General features: G+C 44.1%; 2 long non-coding RNA genes across 5 annotated transcripts; both read right to left on the bottom strand.

Moving 5' to 3' along the window:
- Positions 1-8476: 8476 nt before the first annotated feature.
- LOC131095334 (uncharacterized) lies at positions 8477-21378 on the bottom strand. Of its 4 annotated transcripts, none has more exons than XR_009115855.1 (6): positions 21082-21378; positions 20488-20552; positions 18706-19873; positions 9990-10299; positions 9532-9652; positions 8477-8759 (listed from the first exon to the last, which is right to left on the bottom strand). It is a non-coding gene; the product is annotated as an uncharacterized LOC131095334 (long non-coding RNA). The 4 variants fall into 4 exon arrangements; XR_009115854.1 differs by having other exon boundaries at positions 8477-9652; positions 18706-18781; positions 18931-19873; XR_009115852.1 differs by having other exon boundaries at positions 8477-9652.
- On the bottom strand, positions 10824-11928 carry LOC131095335 (uncharacterized). Its single transcript, XR_009115856.1, has 3 exons — positions 11863-11928; positions 11189-11252; positions 10824-10896 (listed from the first exon to the last, which is right to left on the bottom strand). It is a non-coding gene; the product is annotated as an uncharacterized LOC131095335 (long non-coding RNA).
- Positions 21379-24345: the final 2967 nt, after the last annotated feature.

Raw genomic sequence — 24345 nt, 5'->3', positions numbered from 1 at the left:
CGTGACACAGGACAGACAGGACAGGACAGGACAGACAACGGGGACACAACAGGAACAGACATCTCTTGGCAAGGAAAATGGCTGCAAGGACTGAGAGAATGCAAAAGGAGATGACTGAGTTCAAACTGACGGTCAGCTGATGAGGCTCAGAGAACCCTGGAGGAAGAAGATGCTAACTGAAGGATTTATTCCAAGAACAGCAAAGATCGATGCCTAGGAATCCTATGGTCAGAATCCTCTGCCTGCCCTCACATTCTTACAAGTCCTAATCCACCATAATGGATCCAGGTGGGGCATAGCTGTCCGGACAGCTCAGAACAAGACCTGACAAGACACCTGACTGGATGCTTCCAAAGACAGAAAAGAGTCTGATGCCTGTCTGAGCTCCCCAGTCAAAAGTTCAATGGCCCGGGTGCCAGGCCAAGGAATGCAGAGATCACAGATGCTAACAAGGATGCCAAGGTTTCTGACAGGCCCCCCTAAGGTAAAAGACATGGCATACACAAACAACACATAATGCACAACAGACAAGTGACACGAGACACCCCGGGACTGCTCTGCCCTGCACACCTCAGCACTGCGATCAAAAGTGAGACGTGGCTTTTATGGGGCTTAAGGGGCCACTTCATGAACACCACCCACCTCCAAATTGGACTCAAAAACCCCTCCTGGTAATTCCCAAACCAGCACCATGCCTTCATCCCCACTGTGGGTCACAGCCCTCTACTTATCTCTCAGACATCTGGGGATGCCGGTCCCTGTCACGTGCATAGAAAGGCCACCTCGTCACCTGGGAAGGTCCTGCTGGCACCGGGCTGGTGTCTCTCAGACAGCTAGATTAAAGAGAACCAAACATCAGTGCCTGATCTTGGCACCGCATCGGCCAAAACCCCACCACTCTGCTACTCACCGCGCTCCTAAGAAGGCCCGGCACCTCCTAACCCTGACCCTCTGCCACACGTGGAATGCATCTGCACCTGAAAGAAAGTTACAACATATGTCAAACACCACCAGGGTAACTCACAAGCTGCAAACACCTTATGTCAATCTAGGAACAGCATCTAGAGCCCAAGTACAGCCCACATTACAAATTTCAACTCCCCAAGGCTTGTCCTACTGCAGCAGGCCACGGGCAGGGCAGAACAGTTCCGGCACAAATACCCGCAGACACCCGTGACACAGAACGTGACAAACAGGGGGACATGACACACGACACATCATGCTTGTGGTGAGGGCCTCGAGGGAAGAGGGCAAAAGGGACCCCAAAGACACACTAGGGAACACGGCACACACCGGAGCTGTTCTGCACTGCCCGCCTGACATCTGCCATCAAAAGTAGAGCCTCTCCCTTTACCTGTCCTAAGAGGCCTTTGGAGAAGATTGCTTTTCCCACTGCCAATTTTTAAATCTGGCGCAAGAACTCCCAACCTGATACTCTCCCATCTCCAGGCCGTGGCCCCCGACTTATCTTTTGGATGATCGGCGATGTGGATCCACGTTGCACCTGAAATGAGTGTGCCTCGGAGGGCTCTGTGATGGCCTGTGAGCCTCTTGGTCAGCTACAATAAAGAAAACCAAAACCAAAGTGTGAGTCCAGAGTTATGTGGGCCAAATCCCACACAGGCAGCTACTTGCCCTTTCCTGAGTGTGCCTGGCTCCTTCAGGCTCCAGCTTCATCCTGATTCCAAGGCTGTGGCCTTCCTTAGGAGTGGCACCTGGGTTAGAGAAAGGCAAAGTTAAATGCCATTCCTGTGAGTGCAGTGGAGGACCTTGTGTGCTGTAAGACATGGGAATGCCTCTGCTAGGCTTCTGAACAGCCTTGTGGGGGGGGGAGCCCTCAAATAAACACCCTTTCTCACCCTGCTGCCTGCAAACCCCCTCCCAAGAACTCCTAAACTGGATACCTACTCACCCTCCCTCTCCCAGTCACAATCCTCAACTCACCTGAAGCCTCAATCTCAAACATCATCCTTGACACTGGGCAGATCTCTCTTGTGACACGATGAATCGGCTGAAAAATTGTTGTGCTTGAGAGCTGAGCAATAACAACCACTTCTCTCCGCTGCTCACCTTGGCTGCTGGTATCCAGATTTATTTCCTAAAAAGAAAGACAAAGAACAGAGCTGTAACACAGCCACCATACACACTTCTGCTGCAGAGACAAATGGGCCTCACCTGCTCGGGGCAATCCCCTCACCCGGGATGGGGCCCTCTGGCACAGATTTAATCCATCTCAATCTGAAAAAAAAGGTAGGACAAGAGTCACACTGTTGCAGGATAACTGAGGAGCTCCAGATATGATGTGTCCATCTACAAATCCCATCTAGAGTCCAACTACACCCCAAATTACAAATTCCAAGTCCCCAGGACTTCTCCTATCGCACCAGGCTATGCGGCAGGGCAGAGCAGCTCCGGCACATACGTGTGCCGACACCCGTGACACAGGACAGACAGGACAGGACAGACAACGGGGACACAACAGAAACAGAAATCTCTTGGCAAGGAAAATGGCTGCAAGGACTGAGAGAATGCAAAGGGAGATGACCGACCTGAGACCGATGGTCAGCTGATGAGGCTCAGAAAACCCTGGAGGAAGAAGATGCTAATTGAATGCAGTCATTGGAATAAATCAAAGATGGATGCCTAGGAAACCTACAGTCAAAACCCTCTACCTAACCTCGTAATATTACAAGTCCTAATCCACCATAATGGATCCAGGTGGGGCATAGCTGTCCGGACAGCTCAGAACAAGACCTGACAAGACACCTGACTGGATGCTTCCAAAGAGAGAAGAGAGTCTGATGCCTGTCTGAGCTCCCCAGTCAAAAGTTCTGTGGCCCGGGTGCCAGGCCAAGGAATGCAGAGATCACAGATGCTAACAAGGATGCCAAGGTTTCTGACAGGCCCCCCTAAGATAAAGATATGGGATACACAAACAACACATAATGCACAACAGACAAGTGACACGAGACACCCCGGGACTGCTCTGCCCTGCACACCTCAGCACTGCGATCAAAAGTGAGACGTGGCTTTTATGGGGCTTAAGGGGCCACCTCATGAACACCCCCCACCTCCAAATTGGACTCAAAAACCCCTCCCAGTAATTCCCAAACCAGCACCATGCCTTCATCCCCACTGTGGGTCACAGCCCTCTACTTATCTCTCAGACATCTGGGGATGCCGGTCCCTGTCACGTGCATAGAAAGGCCACCTCGTCACCTGGGAAGGTCCTGCTGGCACCGGGCTGGTGTCTCTCAGACAGCTAGATTGAAGAGAACCAAACATCAGTGCCTGATCTTGGCACCGCATCGGCCAAAACCCCACCACTCTGCTACTCACCGCGCTCCTAAGAAGGCCCGGCACCTCCTAACCCTGACCCTCTGCCACACGTGGAATGCATCTGCACCTGAAAGAAAGTTAGAACTTATGTCAAACACCACCAGGGTAACTCACAAGCTGCAAACACCTTATGTCAATCTAGGAACAGCATCTAGACCCCAAGTACAGCCCACATGACAAATTTCAACTCCCCAAGGCTTGTCCTACTGCAGCAGGCCATGGGCAGGGCAGAACAGCTCCGGCACAAATGTGTGCACACACCCGTGACACAGAACGTGACAAACAGGGGGACATGAAACACGACACATCATGCTTGTGGTGAGGGCCTCGAGGGAAGAGGGCAAAAGGGACCCCAAAGACACACTAGGGAACACGGCACACACCGGAGCTGTTCTGCACTGCCCACCTGACATCTGCCATCAAAAGTAGAGCCTCTCCCTTTAGCTGTCCTAAGAGGCCCTTGGAGAAGAATGCTCTTCTCTTTGCTAATTTCTAAATCTGCCCCAAGAACTACCAACCCACTATTCTCTCATCTCCAGGCCCTGGCCCCCAACTTATCTTTTGGATGATCGGCGATGTGGATCCACGTTGCACCTGAAATGAGTGTGCCTCGGAGGGCTCTGTGATGGCCTGTGAGCCTCTTGGTCAGCTACAATAAAGAAAACCAAAACCAAAGTGTGAGTCCAGAGTTATGTGGGCCAAATCCCTGCAAGGCAGCTACTTGCCCTTTCCTGAGCGTGCCTGGCTCCCTCAGGCTCCAGCTTCATCCTGATTCCAAGGCTGTGGCCTTCATTAGGGGTGGCACCTGGGTTAGAGAAAGGCAAAGTTAAATGGCATTGCTGTAAGTACAGTGGATGACCTTGTGTGCTGCAAGACATGGGAATGCCCCTGCTAGGCTTCTGAACAGCCTTGTCGGGGGGGGGCCTCAAATAAACAAATAAACACCCTTTCTCACCCTGCTGCCTGCAAACCCCCTCCCAATAACTCCTAAACTGGATACCTGAACACTCTCCCTCTCCCAGTCACAATCCTCAACTCATCAGAAGCCTGAGTCTCAAACATCATCTTGGACACTGGGCAGATCCCTCTGAAGACATGATGAATCTGCTGAGAATCTGTTGTGCTTGACACAGCTTGGAATTTCAGGGAGTCTCACTCCTCCATTAAAGAAAAAAAAAAAAAAAAAAAAAAAAAACCAATAACAACAACAACAACAAAAAAAAAACTAAACCAGAAAACAAAAATAAAAAAACCCAAAACACCTAAATCCCCACAAAAAAAAAAAATACAGAAACTACCAAAAAATCAAAGAAAGCAATGAAAACCAACCAAGAACCCCAAAAAGAAAACCTAAGAAACAAAAAATTCCACCAAAAAAAAATCCAACCAAAAAAAAAAAAAAACAGTGCAAAACCAAAAATTTCAAAGGCACTTTACCACCCCTAAACACAAAACCCAAAATCACAAACCTAAATATTCCCTGTGTTCTATGCTGTTTTCTTCACAGAATCTTCCAAGCCTCTGTGCTTTAGATGCCCAGAAACACCTGCTGAAAATAAGCTGAGACAAGCTGAAAGAGCCTCTTCGCTGAAATGGGAGGAGAGCTCTTACCCCAACACATCCCAGAGAGGGAATGAAGCCCCTCAGCCACGGCTGGGGTTAATATACCCCTGATGGTGCCCGCCTCTCGTTCCCATGGCACCCAGGAAAAGGGAGGGGGCTAATCCCACCAAGCCCTCAGAGCAGCTGCAGCTGTTTAGCTCCTCTGACTCACATTCAAGGGCAGTAAAGGGCTTGTTATAGAAGAAAACTCTTCAGAAAAGTAACCGTGCTTTCTTTTTTGCAACAACTACTTGGAGTAGAAGAACAGAAAACTGGCAAGATATAAAACTTTGTGGTAAAGTTACATAGCTGGATAAATTGGGTGATTGGGTAATTTGCTGTTACCTTACATAATTATTCTGTGTTTAACAAAAGCCATCTAATAAATTCACACCCAAAACTCCAGCAGCCCAGCTGGCCCTACCAAATCTCTATGTTTATGCATACAGTAAACAAAACCAAAATCCCAGTAATACCTATGAGAACTCTGTGAAAGAAACCTATTGAAATTGATCCTACCTCAAATACAAAACAACCCATCCAAAGTTAGCTTCACTCAAAAAACAATTTACACAGAGTTAATAATACCAAGAAATAAAACAACACACCATATATCACCAATGAATATAACAGTGAAGAAAAAAAAACACTTTTTTTTTTGTTTTTTAAACTAACTTCTTTTATTAGCTAGAACAAAAGATTTTGCCAGGACTGTAACAACAACTTCTTCTCCTTCTGAAATGTCCCTTCTTCTTCCCAAATTCCTTACAACTTCTGAATTTACATCCAAGCAAAAAGCAAAATTCGTGCACTTGTGCATTCGATGCTCCTGTCAGATTCTCTGTTTCCCTCCACATCTTCTTACACTTTCAGTCTTCACGCTGTCCTGCCGTGATGAGTTTGACGGAAGAATTGGTAAACGTTAAGAGAGGATTTCCCTGCCTCCCTCCCTAGAGCTGGTTTCCTTAGCGCATTTCAATCAATCCCAAGCCGGCAACGATGCACGCTCACCTCAAGGCTCACAGCTGCTCGGCTAAACTCGGCTCTAGTCGGCTAAACTCGGCCATTGTCATCTGCATTCGGCTGGACTCGACCCTTCGGCACGGCTCGGCTCCCTTCGGCCGAACTCGGAGCTGTTCTGTGCGCTCGGGGCGCCTCGGCTCGCTTCGGCCGAACTCGGAGCCGATCAGTGCGCTCAGCGCGGCTCGGCTCGCTTCGGCAGAACTCGGAGCCGCTCTGTGCGCTCGGCGCGGCTCGCCTCGCTTCGGCCGAACTCGGAGCCGCTCTCTGCGCTCGGGGCGCCTCGGCTCACTTCGGCAGAACTCGGAGCCGCTCTGTGCGCTCGGCGCGGCTCGCCTCGCTTCGGCCGAACTCGGAGCCGCTCTGTACGATCGGCGCGGCTCGGCTCGCCTCGCTTCGGCCGAACTCGGAGCCGCTCAGTGCGCTCGGTGCGGCTCGGCTTCATTCGGCCGAACTCGGAGCCGCTCTGTGCGCTCGGGGCGCCTCGGCTCACTTCGGCAGAACTCGGAGCCGCTCTGTGCGCTCGGCGCGGCTCGCCTCGCTTCGGCCGAACTCGGAGCCGCTCTGTACGATCGGCGCGGCTCGGCTCGCCTCGCTTCGGCCGAACTCGGAGCCGCTCAGTGCGCTCGGTGCGGCTCGGCTTCATTCGGCCGAACTCGGAGCCGCTCTGTGCGCTCGGCGCGGCTCGGCTCGCCTCGCTTCGGCCGAACTCGGAGCCGCTCAGTGCGCGCGGCTCGGCTCGCCTCGCTTCGGCCGAACTCGGAGCCGCTCAGTGCGCTCGGCGCGGCTCGGCTTCATTCGGCCGAACTCGGAGCCGCTCTCTGCGCTCGGCGAGGCGAGGCTTCATTCGGCCGAACTCGGAGCCGCTCTCTGCGCTCGGCGCGGCCCGGCTCCCTTCGGCCCAACTCGGAGCCGCTCTGTACGTTCGGCGCGGCTCGGCTCCCTTCGGCCCAACTCGGAGCCGCTCTGTACGTTCGGCGCGGCTCGGCTCGGCTCGGCTCCCTGACGGCGGGCAAGCGGCGCCGCCTCACGTTAAACTCGCCCGGCTCGGGGCTCTCCTGCTGCCGCGTCCCGCGGGCGGCCCGGCCATCGCACGGACACGATCGGGAGCGCGGCGTTGCACAGGAGCTCATTGGGCTGTGACCGCACTCGCGCTAATTAGCGCGCACGAGAGCAGCGGGCTCGGTTCGGCTGAGCTCGGCTCGGTTCACGCAGCCTCGCAAGCCTGGCCTCGGTTCGCTCGAGGCCGTCAGACTCCGCCGGTCTCGCCTTGGTTCGGCTGAGCTCGTTCCATTAGGCCGGAGGAGGCGTCGTTCGCTCGTGTTTTTTACAAATATCTTTCCATATTGACTGTATATTTCTATATTTAGTTTTATACTTCTATAATACTTCCATTATTTCAAATAAAAACCCCGTCTCTAACCAAATAAATAAAAAAAACCCTTCTTTTAAAGGATATTGAAATATTTTTTATTTATACTTTGTATAATTATACATTCATATTTTAATTTATCGTTTCTTTGGATGTATTACATTAATAATGATATATTATATATATAAAATTTTAAAATAGATTTAAATTATTATTTAAATTATGTATAATATCTACTGCTACAACTAATTTTTTCTTATATTTTTAATTTTTATATTTATCTGTATGTATTTATTATATATTTCTAAACTTAGATTTCTACCTTTATATTATTTGTATTTATAATTTTTACTATCAAAACCCTGCCTATTGACCAATAAAGAAAACCCGCTTTATTTAAGTATTTTAAAAATATTTTCATGCTTATAATTGTCATATTTATATTTATAATTTGTTCATTATTAGATGAGAACACACCTGCTCCTGCACCCCAGTGGGGCTCCTTCTCCTTGGGACCTTGGGGTGCCCCAACGGCATCAGAGCCCCGAGTCTTCACCCCCTTCTCCTCTATTTAGAAACTACACTACAACTTTTTTCTGGAAACAAAGACATTACCTAAATCCTCTCCCCGTGTCCCAGACAGATGGATATTCAGTTATTAGTTGGCTGGGCAGCAGTTTCTTAAATATAATGATAAACAAGATGTGAACATTTTAGCTACAAGCAAATAGGCAAATCTGAACAAGGTACTGATGGCCAGCCACTGAAGTTATTTTGAAGGAATTTTTTAAACAATAAAATACTGATACCACAAAAATAAAGCAAAAAGCTAACTACTGGCTAAGAAAAAATTAACTTTTGACAGCAACAACATTCTAACCACACAGGCTTTTTCCCGATGTCATACCTTATAACTACCTCTCTTGGGAATTCTCATCACGTATCCCAAAAGGAATAAATACCTCAGAGTGTCCTAAAGCAAAAAGTAGCACACATGAGCTCCTCACACTCCCGGGAGGCCAGCACAGCGTGCACTGAGTCTGCAATGAATTCTGCTCAGTGAGGGTCTGCAAACAAAGGTTCAACTGATGAATTTAACTGATTTTAAAGGGAGGTTTTCTAAGCACTGAGGCACAACAAAGAACAAGAAACAACAATTCTTAAAAAAATCTGCAAGTTTTATTTAGCATATATGCGACTGATTTCCACGCTGTGGCTTCTCACTTTGATTCGTCTGTAGGTTCAGGAAGATGACAATGCACACTCTGCCTTCCGTGAGCCCCCCACAGCAGCTGAGTGCTTCTCCGTGTGCTCAGATCATCAGGAACTGGATTACACGTGCCCGGATGGACTGGAACTGCTCTGCTGCAGATTCAGGAGACGATGGCAGAGAGGGGCTGGCCGAGGCGTTGTCCCAATTCCATTGCTGTGTGACGAGAAGCGGTTTGTTCCCAACAGCTGCAACAATCCCCAGCTCCCTTCTGTGGTGAGTACCGATGGCACACAAATGGCAGCCCGAGGAAATCGTGTTCTGGGCTCTAAGTGGGTGGGACAGGGTCTGATTTTTTGTTTTGTACTTGTATGATGATTAGTACAGCAGGGCTCTGATGGATGACATGGCAACACAGAATTAAAAACTCCTCGACAGGATTACATCGACTTCTAGGCAAAGACAAAAGCTTAGGACCCTTCTGAAATCTACTTTTAATCCAAAGCACGGGGATTGTCAGCATGCTGCACCTTCCAGCTTTTCAAAGCAGCTTACCTCTGAAGACCAGGAAACATTGATTTCTACAGAAACAATGGGCAACCCCCAGGCTAATCTCAGCACTACTGTTTAATAGGGGACCTGCCAGCATGCCAGTCCAGCTTCAAGTGTGCTTTACTTCAGTCTAACATCCCCACACAATTCTTCTCACATCTCCCAACCCTAAAATCTTATTTTCCCCTAAAGCTTCTCTTCATTAGCCATTTCCAAGTAACATGGTATTTTTACAACATTCAAAAATGTCATGCTGGACTGTGCTAGAGAGTAATCTGCAAATATAAGCTTAGCAAAGTTTGAATTGCCTTGTCCAGAGAAAAAACCTACAAGTGAACACCTACACCTGCCTACAAAGAGCTAACAAGCCCCCGGCAGCTGCCAGCATCAAAGCACAGCGGATGTTTCTAATACAGGGTAAGGATAACAATATCACCTTCTGTTCTCTCCAGCTTCTTTTCCCTGCAGTCATATTTTGCTTCTTATGATTTTTTTAGTCCCCGTATCTTCTTGGACAGCACCGAGCCTGACGACAAGGATACGAGAGTCTTTCCCTGCTGGACGGAGAGAACCAGGAAAACAGTTAAAATAGGAACAGGGCAGTTTGAAATTCATACTTGCAACGAGAAGCAGCGCCTAACTAACAGAACAAAAGTAAACAAAGCACGACACCTCCCTGGGGACAGAAGACTTATAAACACTCCAGGATTTACAATTCTAGCGACCATCCCCTTCAGGACAGCAGCCAAGTGTCCCATGGGGTGGTGCTGCACCAAAGAACCATCTGAGAGTGCCCAAAGAGTGAAATGCACAATATTTTGCAAAGACAAAAAATCTTGCAAAATAACAAACATACAATAGATGTAAACTACAGGGCAAGAGTACAAGTGTTACCTTTGGGAGCTGGAACCATCCAGGTGAGCACCTGATAACTGGATCCTCACCAGAGTTTGAACCCTTCAGGACACAGAAGGGTTTTCCCCAGAAACTTCACAGACTGAGTTTTGACAGAAGCACGCTCGCCGGATCCTCAGAAACGTCGCCCATTCTCCAGGCGTCTGGAGAGAACTGCAAATGGCTCTCACGTAGTTGGAGCTGGTTCTGTAAGGTCTCAGGGTGAATTTCACCAGATGCAACCAAATTGGGCCACTCCCAGTGGGACAGAAGGAACCCAAAGCTTGGGTAAGCAGAGCTGCAGCAAATACTGAGGAAACAAACATAACAGCGTAAAAAATAATAAACCATCCTTTTTTTTTTCTCTTGCTTTTGTTTTTTCTTTTCTTAGTCAGATCAGCATAGCAATTAAAGAGAAGGTGAAAAACTCACCATTACTGAACATTTCATCATCGGTAAGCTGAGCATCCTTAGCATAGGGGACTCCAAAGTTAAAATTCACCGATCCCTGGGAAATAAAGCCAAATATCGTATCGTAAACAATCAAACAGCAGACATAAAAATTTGTTTCCTCTCAGGACTTTCAGGTATGTATGTATCTTTGCATTACACATCAGAACATACACTTTATACCATCACCTAATACATAATAATTTACCTTTAAATTTTGATAGTATAGCATGAATTTTTAACTTAAACTGGTGATCTATCATTATTAAGTTGGTGCATAAAGTTATTTCTGCTGTCACGTTCAAAAAAACATTAATTTTTTTTAACTGTAATGAGCAATTGATTTCGAAGTCATCACAAGCCCATCAAAATACAAAGCTGGGTTCACCGGACGGGTCTGTGAGCTAGAAGAAGTTAGGCTTGTACTTCCCTCTTGTTCTTCCAGAACCAATAAATCCTGTCAACAAAACCAGGATCTTTAGCCTGCTGCTGTGAAAGATTCTACAAGGATGATGGTTTGATTTGTGTTTAGAAGTTTTGATTTGAAATGGCCAGTCCAATGGATAAAGACAGTTTAAGTAGTATTACATTACTATTATTATTATTTCTATTATTATTTTTGCTAGTACTACTACTATTATTATCACCTGCTACTGGAAGAAACAAACCAGTAGCACCTATACTTAATTACTTTTATTTCCAGGAAATAATAAAGAAAAAGAACCAAACCAAAAAAAGTCACTTCCTACCTTTTATATCAAGGGATGAAAAATTTCTCTTGGGCTCTTCTCCAATTTATCAAGACTCATAGCACTGAAAGGCAAACAAAACAGTGCTTTATAGAAGGTCAAGTGCACGTTTCAAGGCTGAACCACCAACTGATTGCAGTGACAGCAGTTACAAAATGAATCCTTCCAAGGGCCTCTCTTAAATGGAATGTTCTGTGGAACTGCCATTTCTTTCCCAAAACACTAACTTCCAACACTTCCTAAACTTATTTTGCATTTTAAAAATAGAAATTAGTAAGACTCTGTGTGGAGGTCAGGTTTATTTCCTTCTAACGCACAGAGCTCTGTTCCATCACCCTTCCCTATGGCTCTACACTGAATCATGGTGAGCTTTTTAGGAGGGCTCAATAATCAATTCTATTTCTCTCTTTTCCTAGTTCTCTCTCTTCTTCAATAATTCAAGGCAAGTCAAATGAAAAATGACAAGTTCAGCATCAGAGTCACACTTTTTCCCTTTGTCTGGTCAAGAACAGGCTCTAAATCCACTTATTGCTGCCTTCAACGATTCAGACTTGCAAAACCATTCTTACATGTTTTACAGGTTTATCATAAAACCCACAGAACGCAAGCTCTGAATTACAGGAAAAGGTACACAGGCAAATATCTAAAGGGATCACTTAATTTTAAATACATACCTTGATAGAGAGCGCACTGAGAACCTTTTCGTGGGACTCTAAGGGACGCATGCTTTCTGAGCACCCTGTAAACAAGAAAAGCTACGATATGCTACAGGACATCCCCACTTTTTCCACATATTCAAATAGGATTTTTAATAAAAACAGTTCAGTTACAAAGAAGGAAGAAAGCCAAGCTAATTTTACTCAGCTGTATTTACTGCCGATTTAGAGAAAAATGCCGGGCCGCGTCGCCCGTTGCGTCACACGCCGCGCCGGCAGCAGGGCCTGGCGGGAGCTGGAGTCTCGGGCTGACAGCCACTCATGTGCCGCGTCAGCCGTTGCGTCACACGCCGCGCCGGCAGCACGGCCTGCCGGGAGCTGTAGTCTCGGGCTGACAGCCACGGCTCCGTCCCCCGCCACCGGGAGTTGCAGTCCTTCCCGGGCATCAAATGGATCCTTCGCCCCCGGGCAGGGAAGGACCTGAGGCAGCACCGCTCCTCCCGAATGCCCTCTCTTTTTCCCTCCAACTCTTTTTCTTTTTTTAACTCTGTTTTTCACCCCTTTCCCTTCCCTTCCCTTCTGCTCTCCTGCTTTCTTTCCTTTCCTTTCCTTTTTTTTTTCCCCCCCTTTTTTTCCCCTTTCCCTTTCCCTTTCTTTTTCTTGTATTTCTAATCTTGGTTTTCCTTTCTAGCTTTAGAATAAAAAAGCAGCAGTAGTAACTTTCAGGCTACCTGGGAGTAAAAAAAATCCCAAAACTATAATGACTGAAAGAAAACTATTTATTCCCTGGGAGCCTGAAATTTTCTACTGCTGCACATGACACAGAGCTTTTTATTCCTTCTTATATATAGTTGATATTTTATACTCACTTTATACACCGCCCCCTGCCGTCTGCACCGGCGCTGTGCAGGCACAGCGCTGCGGCGTCGTTCGGTTCTGTTTAATGAAACTCGGCTAAATTCGGCGCGGTTCGGCTCTTGGTCTAAACTCGTTTCAGTTCGGCTCTTCGGCTAAACTCGGTCGTATTCGGCACATTGTCTAAATGCGGCTCTAGTCGGCTACACTCGGCTATCGGTTGCAGTCGGCTATCATCGGCTCTTGGTGTAAACTCGGCTGTTTTCGGCCGCACTGGGCTCTTCGGTTCAAGTCGGCTCTTTCCGGCCACACTCGGCTCTTCGGGGAAACTCGGCTCTTTCCGGCCACACTCGGCTCTTCGGCTCTTCGGAACTATTCGGCCCGGCTCGGCTCCCTCGGGGCGGGAAAGCGGACGTGAGAGGACCCCGGCACAGCGAGGCGTTTACCCAGATGCCTCTCACAAACCCGCCAAAATACGCCCGCCCGCGGCGCCCCTGAGACCACAGCATGTCTCGGGTACACATGAAACGCCACAGAAAAATCCGTCGGGGCCGCCATGACGTCGGTATTCCGTGCAGGCAGTGCAGTTAAACACCCACACGGTCCTCCACTTCCCCGCCCTTTTCGCCGCCATGCTGAGAAGGTCAACCAAAACTCCGCGACATCGCCCACGCGCCACTCCCAAGGTGGCGGCCTCTCGCTGCACGGCTGCAGTACCGCGCTTTGCCCACGAGATGGCAGCACTGCCGCCCGCCCCAGCCGGGGGCGCAGCGCGCCTCGGGGCTGCGGCAGCGAAGGCGGCAAAAGAGAACAGGGGCGACCCCCGCCGAAAACTGCTCTGAAATAAATGCCCCAAAACAACCGGGAAGAGGGAAAAAAAACTTCTGCCTCTAATCTAATAGGATAAAAGACAAAACAAAACAAAACACAACACAAAAAAAAACCTTATTTTAAAAAATATTTAAATATTTTTTAAAATATTTTTTCATATTAATATTCACATTTCTATTTACAATGTATATTGATGTACACTGTCCATTTATATATTTCCTTTTATAAATACATTTCTATTCCATATTGCATATATCCCTAAAACTTAAATTTATTTTTATATTTTTATAAATATTTTTACATAGTAAGTATATATTTCTGTTACGATTTTTACTTCTGTAACACCTGGATTATTTAAAATAAAACCTTTGCCTCCATCCACATTAAAGCCAGAAAGAACCCCTGTCTTCAAAACTGTACTTAAATATTTTTTTAAATTCTATTTTTCAGGTTCATATTCACATTTACATTTAAAATGTATACTTATGTATACTGTTATTTGTATTCTTCATTACATCTCTTCCTATTATTTGTATTTATTTATATTTTGTGTTTATATATATATATTTATATCTTGATTGTATATCTCAATATTTAGAAATATATAACAATAATATCTACATTCATATTATTGAAAATAAAAACCCTGCCTCTAACACAAGATTAAAAAAAGATCCCAACCCTTTGTTTTAAAAAATATTTAAATAGATTTTATCCTAATGTTCAATTTTTATATTCATATTTGTATTTATAATGTATATTAATGTATATTGCTTACTTACATATTTATCTTAACCAATGTCAAGTTATAAATAAATTTATATTCTATATTACATGCGATGCGAGTAGGTATTTATATTTTTTATATATTTTTATTCATATTTTTTATGTTGATTATATTTCTGCATCAAGATTTTTACTTCTGGAACACTTATAATATTCAAAATAAAAACCCTGCCTCTACTTAAATAAAAGCCAAAACATTCCATTTCTTTTAAACGATATTTACATATTTTTATATTTATATTCCCATTTATAATTTATATTGCCACATAATGTTATTTATATTCCATGCTACAACTCTTCATATTACTTACATATATTTATATTTAAATTTATATACATAGTTTAGCAATTTCTCTTTATATATTTATTATATATTTCTATCTTAAGATCCGCATTTCTATATTGCTTATATTATTTAAAATAAAACTCCTGCCTCTAACCAAATAAAAACCAAGGACAACCCTTTATTTGAACCAGATTTAAAATTTAGGAAGTTAATTTATTTTTCAAATTATAATGATATTTATATGGATATTTTTATTTATTTTATTCATAGATATAATATTTATTAGAGAGAATACCTTCTAATATAATCATAGATATATATTTTCTGTATTATATATATTTTCTTACTTATATTTGTTTAAATTAAATATGTATAGATATTTGTATTTCTATATATATTTGTATATCTGAATTTATATTTTATTTCTATCATTTAAAAACCCCAGCCTATAACCTAATAAACCCCCCCAATTTACTTTAACTCTATTTAAATATTTTTATATTTACAATCTATATTTATATATCTTTGTGTATATATATATATATAAAATAGACTATCATTTACCTATATGATAATATGTTACAATTATATACCATATATTACAGTTTTATGTATGTATCTGTTATCTATATTTATGTTTACAACTCTAATGTTATATTTATTTTTAAATGTATATTTATTTCTATTTTCATCTCTATATTAACCCATGTAAGTTCATTAACCCGACACACCAGAGCCACAACAATACTGTACCTTTGTCAGCACCGGCACGCAGCACACGCCCATCCCATCGCAGCACAGCAAAACAAAACCTATTTCTGTTACTAACGGAACAAACATCCCACAACGTCATTGAACCCTAATAAAAACTCAAATAAACCTAACTGTAAATAAATTTTAAATCCCACTATAAAGTAGCCCAAAACCTCCACACATGCTCATCATAAACTTCCTCCTAAACCAGTATCTCAAAAACCCCAAAAAACTCAAACACAACTCGAAAATGACACAACTGCTAATAACAACAAACACCCAATAAAAATTAAATCAAACCAACTCACTAGACTCAAAAATGTACAACGGACCCTAAACATTACTAAAAAAAGTCCCCAAAGCTCTACCTTTATGCTAATGCACAAATAATAACCTATCATCTATAAAAGTTATTTGAAAAAATTTAAAAAAATAATTAAAACCATGAAAATAAAAAACCTAAACTATTAAAATACTAAAAAATATCACTACCTAAATTAAAAAACTTATTGCCTATAAAAACCCACAATATAAATGCCCCTGTCCCAAAAAAATAAAAATAAAAAAAAACTATCGAACCAGAAAGAAATCAGAACTTAGGAACACCAAAACCATAATGTTCAAAAAGTCACACCACATCCCTTATCATACACCAACTACAAACAAGATTAAACAATACGATGAATTCTTAAATCCACCTTAAGACCACTACATTGAAAAACATTTCAAAAATTAAAAACTGCATCTAACAAAAGCCATCTCATAAATTCACACCCAAAACTCCAGCAGCCCAGCTGGCCCTACCAAAGCTCTATGTTTATACATACAGCAAACAAAACCAAAATCCCAGTAATACCCATCAGAAATCTATGAAAGAACCCTACTGAAATTAATCCTGCCTCAAATACAAACCAACCCATCCAGAAAGTCAGCTTCACTCAAAAAACAATTTACACAGAGTTAATAATACCAAGAAATGAAACAACACACCATATACCACCAATGAATATCATAGTGAAGGAAAAAAAAAACACTACATTTTTTCCTTTTTGTTTTTTAAACTAACTTCTTTTATTAGCTAGAACAAAAGATTTTGCCAGGACTGTAACAACAACAACTACTTCTTTTTCTTCTTCTCCTTCTAAAATGTCCCTTCTCACTCCCAAATTCCTTTCGACTCCTGAGTTTACGTCCAAGCAAAAAGCAAAATTCGTGCACTCGTGCGTTCGCTGCTCCTGTCAGATTCTCTGTTTCCCTCCGCAGCTTCTTACACTTTCAGTCCTCACGCTGTCCCGCCGTGATGAGTCTGACAGAAGAATTGGCACATGTTAACAGAGCATTTCCCTCCCTCCCTCTGCTTTCCTCAGCGCATTTCAATCCATCCCAGGCCTGCAGTGATGCACGCTCACCCCAAAGCTCACAGCAAGCATGCAGCAGCTCAGGCTCACTCGGCTCCAGGGCCCAGAGCCTGCAGGCCCTGCAGCTGCCACACGGATGGACCTGGTTCCCGCCCCGGGTGCCCAGAGGGAAACCTGAGGGCAGGCGTCCACCCGAGGGTGCACCCGGAGCCCCGGGCAGGCATGGAGTCGCCGGCTGCTCTCTGGGGACGACACCCTCCCTGCAGGCCACACTGCCTCGTCCTCTCCCTCCCTGGGGGACAGGCACCTCCAGGGTCTGTGACCAGCCCCCTTCCGTCAGCATCCAGGGGCTCTGTCAGAGCCACAGGGCTCAATTCGTGGTGAGTACCGATGGCACACAAATGGCAGCCCGAGGAAATCGTGTTCTGGCCTCTAAGTGGGTGGGACAGGGTCTGATTTTTTGTTTTGTACTTGTATGATGATTAGTACAGCAGGGCTCTGATGGATGACATGGCAACACAGAATTAAAAACTCCTCGACAGGATTACATCGACTTCTAGGCAAAGACAAAAGCTTAGGACCCTTCTGAAATCTACTTTTAATCCAAAGCACGGGGATTGTCAGCATGCTGCACCTTCCAGCTTTTCAAAGCAGCTTACCTCTGAAGACCAGGAAACATTGATTTCTACAGAAACAATGGGCAACTCCCAGGCTAATCTCAGCACTACTGTTTAATAGGGGACCTGCCAGCGTGCCAGCCCAGCTTCAAGTGTGCTTTACTTCAGTCTAACATCCACACAAAATTCTTCTCACATCTCCCAACCCTAAAATCTTATTTTCCCCTAAAGCTTCTCTTCATTAGCCATTTCCAAGTAACATGGTATTTTTACAACATTCAAAAATATCATGCTGGACTGTGCTAGAGAGTACTCTGCAAATATAAGCTTAGCAAAGTTTGAATTGCCTTGTCCAGAGAAAAAACCTACAAGTGAACACCTACACCTGCCTACAAAGAGCTAACAAGCCCCCGGCAGCTGCCAGCATCAAAGCACAGCGGCTGTTTCTAATAGAGGGTAAGGATAACAACATCACCTTCTGTTCTCTCCAGCTTCTTTTCCCTGCAGTAATATTTTGCTTCTTATGATTTTTTTAGTCTCTGTATCTTCTTGGACAGCACCGAGACCGACGACAAGGATACGAGAGTCTTTCCCTGCCGGACAGAGAGAACCAGGAAAACAGTTAAAATAAGAACAGGGCAGTTTGAAATTCATACTTGCAACGAGAAGCAGCGCCTAACTAACAGAACAAAAGTAAACAAAGCACGACACCTCCCTGGGGACAGAAGACTTATAAACACTCCAGGATTTACAATTCTAGCGACCATCCCCTTCAGGACAGCAGCCAAGTGTCCCATGGGGTGGTGCTGCACCAAAGAACCATCTGAGAGTGCCCAAAGAGTGAAATGCACAATATTTTGCAAAGACAAAAAATCTTGCAAAATAACAAAAATACAATAGATGTAAACTACAGGGCAAGAGTACAAGTGTTACCTTTGGGAGCTGGAACCATCCAGGTGAGCACCTGATAACTGGATCCTCACCAGAGTTTGAACCCTTCAGGACACAGAAGGGTTTTCCCCAGAAACTTCACAGACTGAGTTTTGACAGAAGCACGCTCGCCGGATCCTCAGAAACGTCGCCCATTCTCCAGGCGTCTGGAGAGAACTGCAAATGGCTCTCACGTAGTTGGAGCTGGTTCTGTAAGGTCTCAGGGTGAATTTCACCAGATGCAACCAAATTGGGCCACTCCCAGTGAGAGAGAAGGAACCCAAAGCTTGTTTTACCCAAACCTTGGGTAAGCAGAGCTGCAGCAAATACTGAGGAAACAGACATAACAGGGTAAAAATAATAAAACTATTGCTTTTTCTTTAATCTTGCCTTTTTTTTTTTATTCAGATGAGCAAAACAATGAAGGAGAAGGTGAAAAACTCACCATTACTGAACATTTCATCATCTGTAAGCTGAGCATCCTTAGCATAGAGGACTCCAGAGTTAAAATTCACTGATCCCTGGGAAATAAAACCAAATATATGACAAACAGTCAAACAGAAGGCGTAAAAATTTGTTTCCTCTACAGACTTTCAAGAATGTATCTTTGTATATATCCTACACATTACAACATACACTTTACACCATCTCCTAATATATAATAATTTACCTTTAAACTTTGATAGTATAGTGTGGAGAAATGGCTCCATGACAGAGGTCACGCAGACATTCTCTCGTTAGCCGACCAGGAGCTGGGAAAGTACCGAACACAGGTATTTTTGAGTTTTGCACCTGCAAGATAGCGTGTGCCTGGGCCTAGCTGGGTAGGATAACAAGTAGACAGAGAGACGTGGGAAATAGGGAATGTAGGCCCAAAGGAATGAGGAAGAGTTGATGGTATAGTTTAACCAATAGATCGCTTGGCTTACAGAATATTCATAAGCTTATTATGTGCTGTATAAGTGTCTGATACTCTCTGCAATAAACATAGCTTGCTGATCTCATATTGAGTGTCCGAGTCTTCCCTCACCCAAGAGTATAGCATAAAATTATTAACTAAAATTGGTGATCTATTATTATTAAGTTGTGCTTAAAGTTATTTTTGCTGTCATGTTCAAAACTTTTTTTTTTTTTTTACTGTAATGAATGAGCAATTGATCTCAAAGTCATCACAAGCCCATCAAAAAAACAAAGCTCTATTCACCGGGCAGGTCTGTGAGCTAGAGGGTAGTTAGGCTTGTACTTACCTCTTGCTCTTCACGAACCAATAAATCCTGTCAACAAAACCAGGATCTTTAGCCCACTCCTATTAAAGATTCTACAAGGATGATGGTTTGATTTGTGTTTAGAAGTTTAGATTTAAAATGGCCAGTTCAATGGATAAATAAAGACAGTTGAAGTAGTATTACTTTACTCTTATTATTATTATTATTGGTATTAGTATTATCAGCTACTGGAAGAAACAAACCAGTAGTATCTATACTTAATTACTTCTATTTCCAGAAAACAATAAAGAAAAAGAACCAAACCAAAAAAAGTCACTTCCTACCTTTTGTATCTCAGGATGATGAATTTCTCTTGGGCACTTCTCCAATTTATCAAGACTCATAGCACTGAAAGGCAAACAAAACAGTGCTTTATAGAAGGCCAAGTGCATGTTTCAAGGCGGAACCACCAACTGACTGCAGTGACAGCAGTTACAACATGAATCAGTCCAAGGGCCTCTCTTAAATGGAATGGAATGTTTTGTGGAACTGCCATTTCTTTCCCAAAATACTAACTTCCAACACTTCCTAAACTTATTTTGCATTTTAAAAACAGAAATTAGTAAGACTCTGTGTGGACATCAGGTTTATTTCCTTCTAATGCACAGAGCTCTGTTCCATCATCCTTCACTTTGGCTCTACACAGAATCATGGTGAGCTTTTTAGGAGTGCTCAATAATCAATTCTATTTCTTTTCCTAGTTCTCTCTCTTCTTCAATAATTCAAGGCAAGTCAAATGAAAAATGACAAGTTCAGCATCAGAGTCACACTTTTCCCCTTTGTCTGCTCAAGAACAGGCTTTAAATCCACTTATTGCTGCCTTCAACGATTCAGACTTGCAAAACCATTCTTACATGTTTTACAGGTTTATCATAAAACCCACAGAACACAAGCTCTGAATTACAGGAAAAGGTAATTCACAGGCAAATATCTAAACTGATTACTTATTTGAAAACACATACCTTAATTCAGATTTCACCCAGAATGTTTCTGTGGGACACTAAGGGAGACATATTTTGTGAGTACCCTGTAAACGAGAAAAGCTAGCATAGATTACAGGACATACCCACTTTTTCTGCATATTCAAATAGAATTATTAATAAAAACAATTAAGTTTAAAAAGAAGGAAGATAACCAAGGTAATTTTACTCAGCTATATTTACTCCCGATTTAGAGAAAAAAAAAAAGGCCCGGGTGCTGCAAAGAAAAAAAAAGTGAACCACAAACGCTTACAGTAGAATTTTAAAACAATCGCTTGGATGAAAGAATCCCATGGTACGTGAAGTAGAAAAAAAGTGAAACCACTATCAGACCTGCCTATTTTCTCACCACTGTACAAGAAAATCCTAAAAGCAGTATGAAGTCACTGCCTAAAACCGGTCATGGGATGTAACCAAGAACAATTTAGGCATTTGCTAATCTAGACAGAAACCTTTTCTGGATGCAAGTGTTAAATCACAAGTTTTGTCTCTCAGAAGCTCGACAATGCTGTAAAGCATTTTCCCCGGGGCTCGGGAGGGCAGGGGCGGAAGCGGGGGTGACTTTGCAGCTCGCACCTGTGCCATCCGAAGCACACAGCCCGCCCGCTCCCTGCGCTGGGCATTCTCCCGGCCATCTCTGGCTTTACCGCCCAGCGCCGCTCCATCCGCTGTCACGGCACAAAGAGCCACGAGCACTAACGCAGGCAGCAGCCCCGTCATGCCGGCGATACCGCAGCGCTCCCTGCTCGCAGCGCCCAACACGCGGCGGAGCCGCCTCCGCCCGCAGCACCGGCAGCAGCCCGAGGGAGACGGCTGCAGCTCGGGGGCTCCTCCGGCGCCTCCGCCAGCCCGAGGGCGGCCGCCCCACCGGGACCGCGGCAGCGCCCGGCGCCGCTCGCCCGGGGCGGCTCCTGCAGCTCCCGGCCCGCGGCAGCAAAGCACCGCCTCGCCCTCCGCCATCGGCGGGCGGCAGCGCCCCCGCCCCCGGCACCGCTGAGGGAGGCCGAGGAACCGGGCGGACGCTCATTCCGCGCTGCTCAGCACCGGGCGGGCGGCCAGACGGAGGCTTCGCCCCTCCAGCGTCGCTGACCCGCGCGGGAGAGGCGCCGGCAGCTGCCCGCGCACAGCCCCGCGCGACCGCCTGGCACGCCAGCCACTCATGTGCCGCGTCAGCCATTGCGTCACACGCCGCGCCAGCAGCACGGCCTGCCGGGAGTTGTAGTCTCGGGCTGACAGCCACAGCTCCGTCCCCCGGGAGCCACCGGGAGCTGCAGATCCTCCTGGGCATCAAACGGGTCCTTCGCCCCACGGCGGGGAAGGACCTGAAGCAGCACCGCTCCTCCCCAATGCCCTCTCTTTTTCCCTCCAACTCTTTTTACTGTTTTCACTCGGTTTTTTTTTTTCACCACTTCCCTTCCTTCTTGCTCTCCTGCTTCCTTTCCTTTCCTTTCCTTTCCTTTCCTTTCCTTTCCTTTCCTTTCCTTTCCCCTTCCCCTTTCCCTTTCTTGTATTTCTAATCTTGGTTTACCTTTCCACCTTTAGAATAAAAAAGCAGCAGTAGAAACTTTCAGGCTACCCGGGAGTAAAAAAAAAAACTCCAAAACGAAAATGATTTAAAGAAAACTATTTATTCCCTGGGAGCCTGAAATTTTCTACTGCTGCACGTGACACAGAGCTTTTATTCCTTCTTATAGATAGTTGATATTTTATATAAATTTATAGTTTATATTGATGCATTATATTAATAACTATATATAATATGCACCTTGTTCAAAAAATATACGGGAATTATTTTTTAAATTATTTACCATATCTACTGCTACAACTTATTTTTCCTTATATTTCTAATTTTTATATAAATCTTTAATGTGTTTATGATATATTTCTATGCTTGTATTTCTACCTTTATATTATTTGTATTTGTAATTTTTACACGAAAACCCCTGCTTTGGCAAAGAAAAAACAAAACCATCCATTATTTTAAACTACCTAAATTTTTTTTATATTTATATTTATCATAATATACAACAAATGATAGATATAGATAGATAGTTACATATATCACATCCATATTTATATCTATTTTATATCCATTTCCTATAATATATTTAATAAAATATATGCAGTATTACGTGTATTATATACTTTACAATTCATGTTATTTTACATTTACAATTCATTATTAATTTTTTATATATCTGCATATAGTTGCAATACATTTATATATTTGTATTTTTGTTTGGGTTGTATTTACATTTATATTCTCTATTCATATATCTATAAACATACACAATACTCTATTAAAATTAGAGTAACTTATTGTAACATATAATGACTTATGTTACATGTTAAATTTTAAAAATTGACCGAATATATAAAAATAAAATTGGCCCATTCCCATTGCTACACATCTATTTCTTTTGTTTCAATATAGTTAGAGTCATAATTGCATATTTAAAATCCAATTCCTAAATGAAATGACAGAACAAACAGCATCAAATTCCCACCAATATCTTCCAAAAACATCAAGATACCTCCAACAGCCAAACAAGTGTCAGCGAAAAAACAAAGAACACTCTTTTCAATAACAATTCTCATCACGACAGAAAAATGGAACCAAAATAAAAGAAAATCCTCTAGAAACACACACAGCAAATTACAAAAAGTACTAAAAAAATGTCAAACCAATCTACTAAACTCAAGCCAGTGCCACTCACCCTGAACGACGTTACTAAAAAAAAAAAAAAAAACCAACAAAATTCTACCTCTACACTAACTCAAAGAATAAACAATCCTCTGTAAAAATAACTTTAAAACCTGAACTAATTAACAAAATGGAAAAACATCTCAACCACTAAAAACTAAGAAATTAACTACCCAAAATTAATAAATACTTTAAAAACCCACCATATAAATACCCATGTTCCCAAAAAAAACCCTGATAAACAATACTCAAATACATTAAAAGACAACAACAACAATAACAAAAAAAAAGAAAATAAAGAAACCAACAACGAGAATAATACCAAAAAACAGATAAACTTAAATCTGCAACAAAAAAATAATTCACAACTGAATAAACCCATAGTGCCTCAAGCTATCAAAATAAAAATACCACCTAGAAACAAACACAAAGACTAAAGACAAACGTAACCATAAACAATGTCCCCCAAATTACCCGTAACCATAAAACATACACTACAATCAAACAAACCAAACAAATAAAAGCCCTGGAAGACGATAAACACACATGCAATTATAAAGATTAAAAACCCGCTGCTATGAACGACAGGACGCTTCCCCAAGCCCCCCAAAACAAACACTACACACTCACGCTAATAAAAGCCACCGCAACAGAATTAAAATGCGAACCGCTGCTTCACGCTACGACCCGTAAAAACCATTGCGCGCCTTTCTAAACATAACACCCCGGGGAAAAAAAAATCCGACTACAAAACCCAATCCAAAACAAACCATTATCATCCCTACCAGCACCGAGAACCGTGCCGCTCAGGAAGAACACCGTACCCCTTAGCGGACACCCGCTGCAAACCGAACCCAGCGATGCCATCGACGCCTCCAAAGCGCCTCCGAGCCACGGCACCGCCGAACTTGGAGCGGCCGAACCCCGCGCTCGCTGCCGGCCCCGGACGGAGCGCGGCTCCCGGCAGGAAAGCGGCTCCTGCGGCGGCCGCTCCGGCGCGCGGGGCCGGCGCCGTCCCGGGGAGCCCCGCCCGCTGCCCCTGCCCGGCGGGGCCGGCACCGGGCCCGGGGCTACCGGCGGCGCCCGAGCCCCGCGCCCGGAGCGGACGGAGCGGCCGGCACCACCCGGGCCGGCGC

The sequence above is a fragment of the Melospiza georgiana genome, chromosome 33 (assembly GCF_028018845.1).
Source record: "Melospiza georgiana isolate bMelGeo1 chromosome 33, bMelGeo1.pri, whole genome shotgun sequence".
Lineage (NCBI taxonomy): Eukaryota > Metazoa > Chordata > Aves > Passeriformes > Passerellidae > Melospiza > Melospiza georgiana.
The sequence above is the reverse complement of the archived record's forward strand: the minus strand, read 5'-3'. Positions and strand labels throughout refer to the sequence as shown.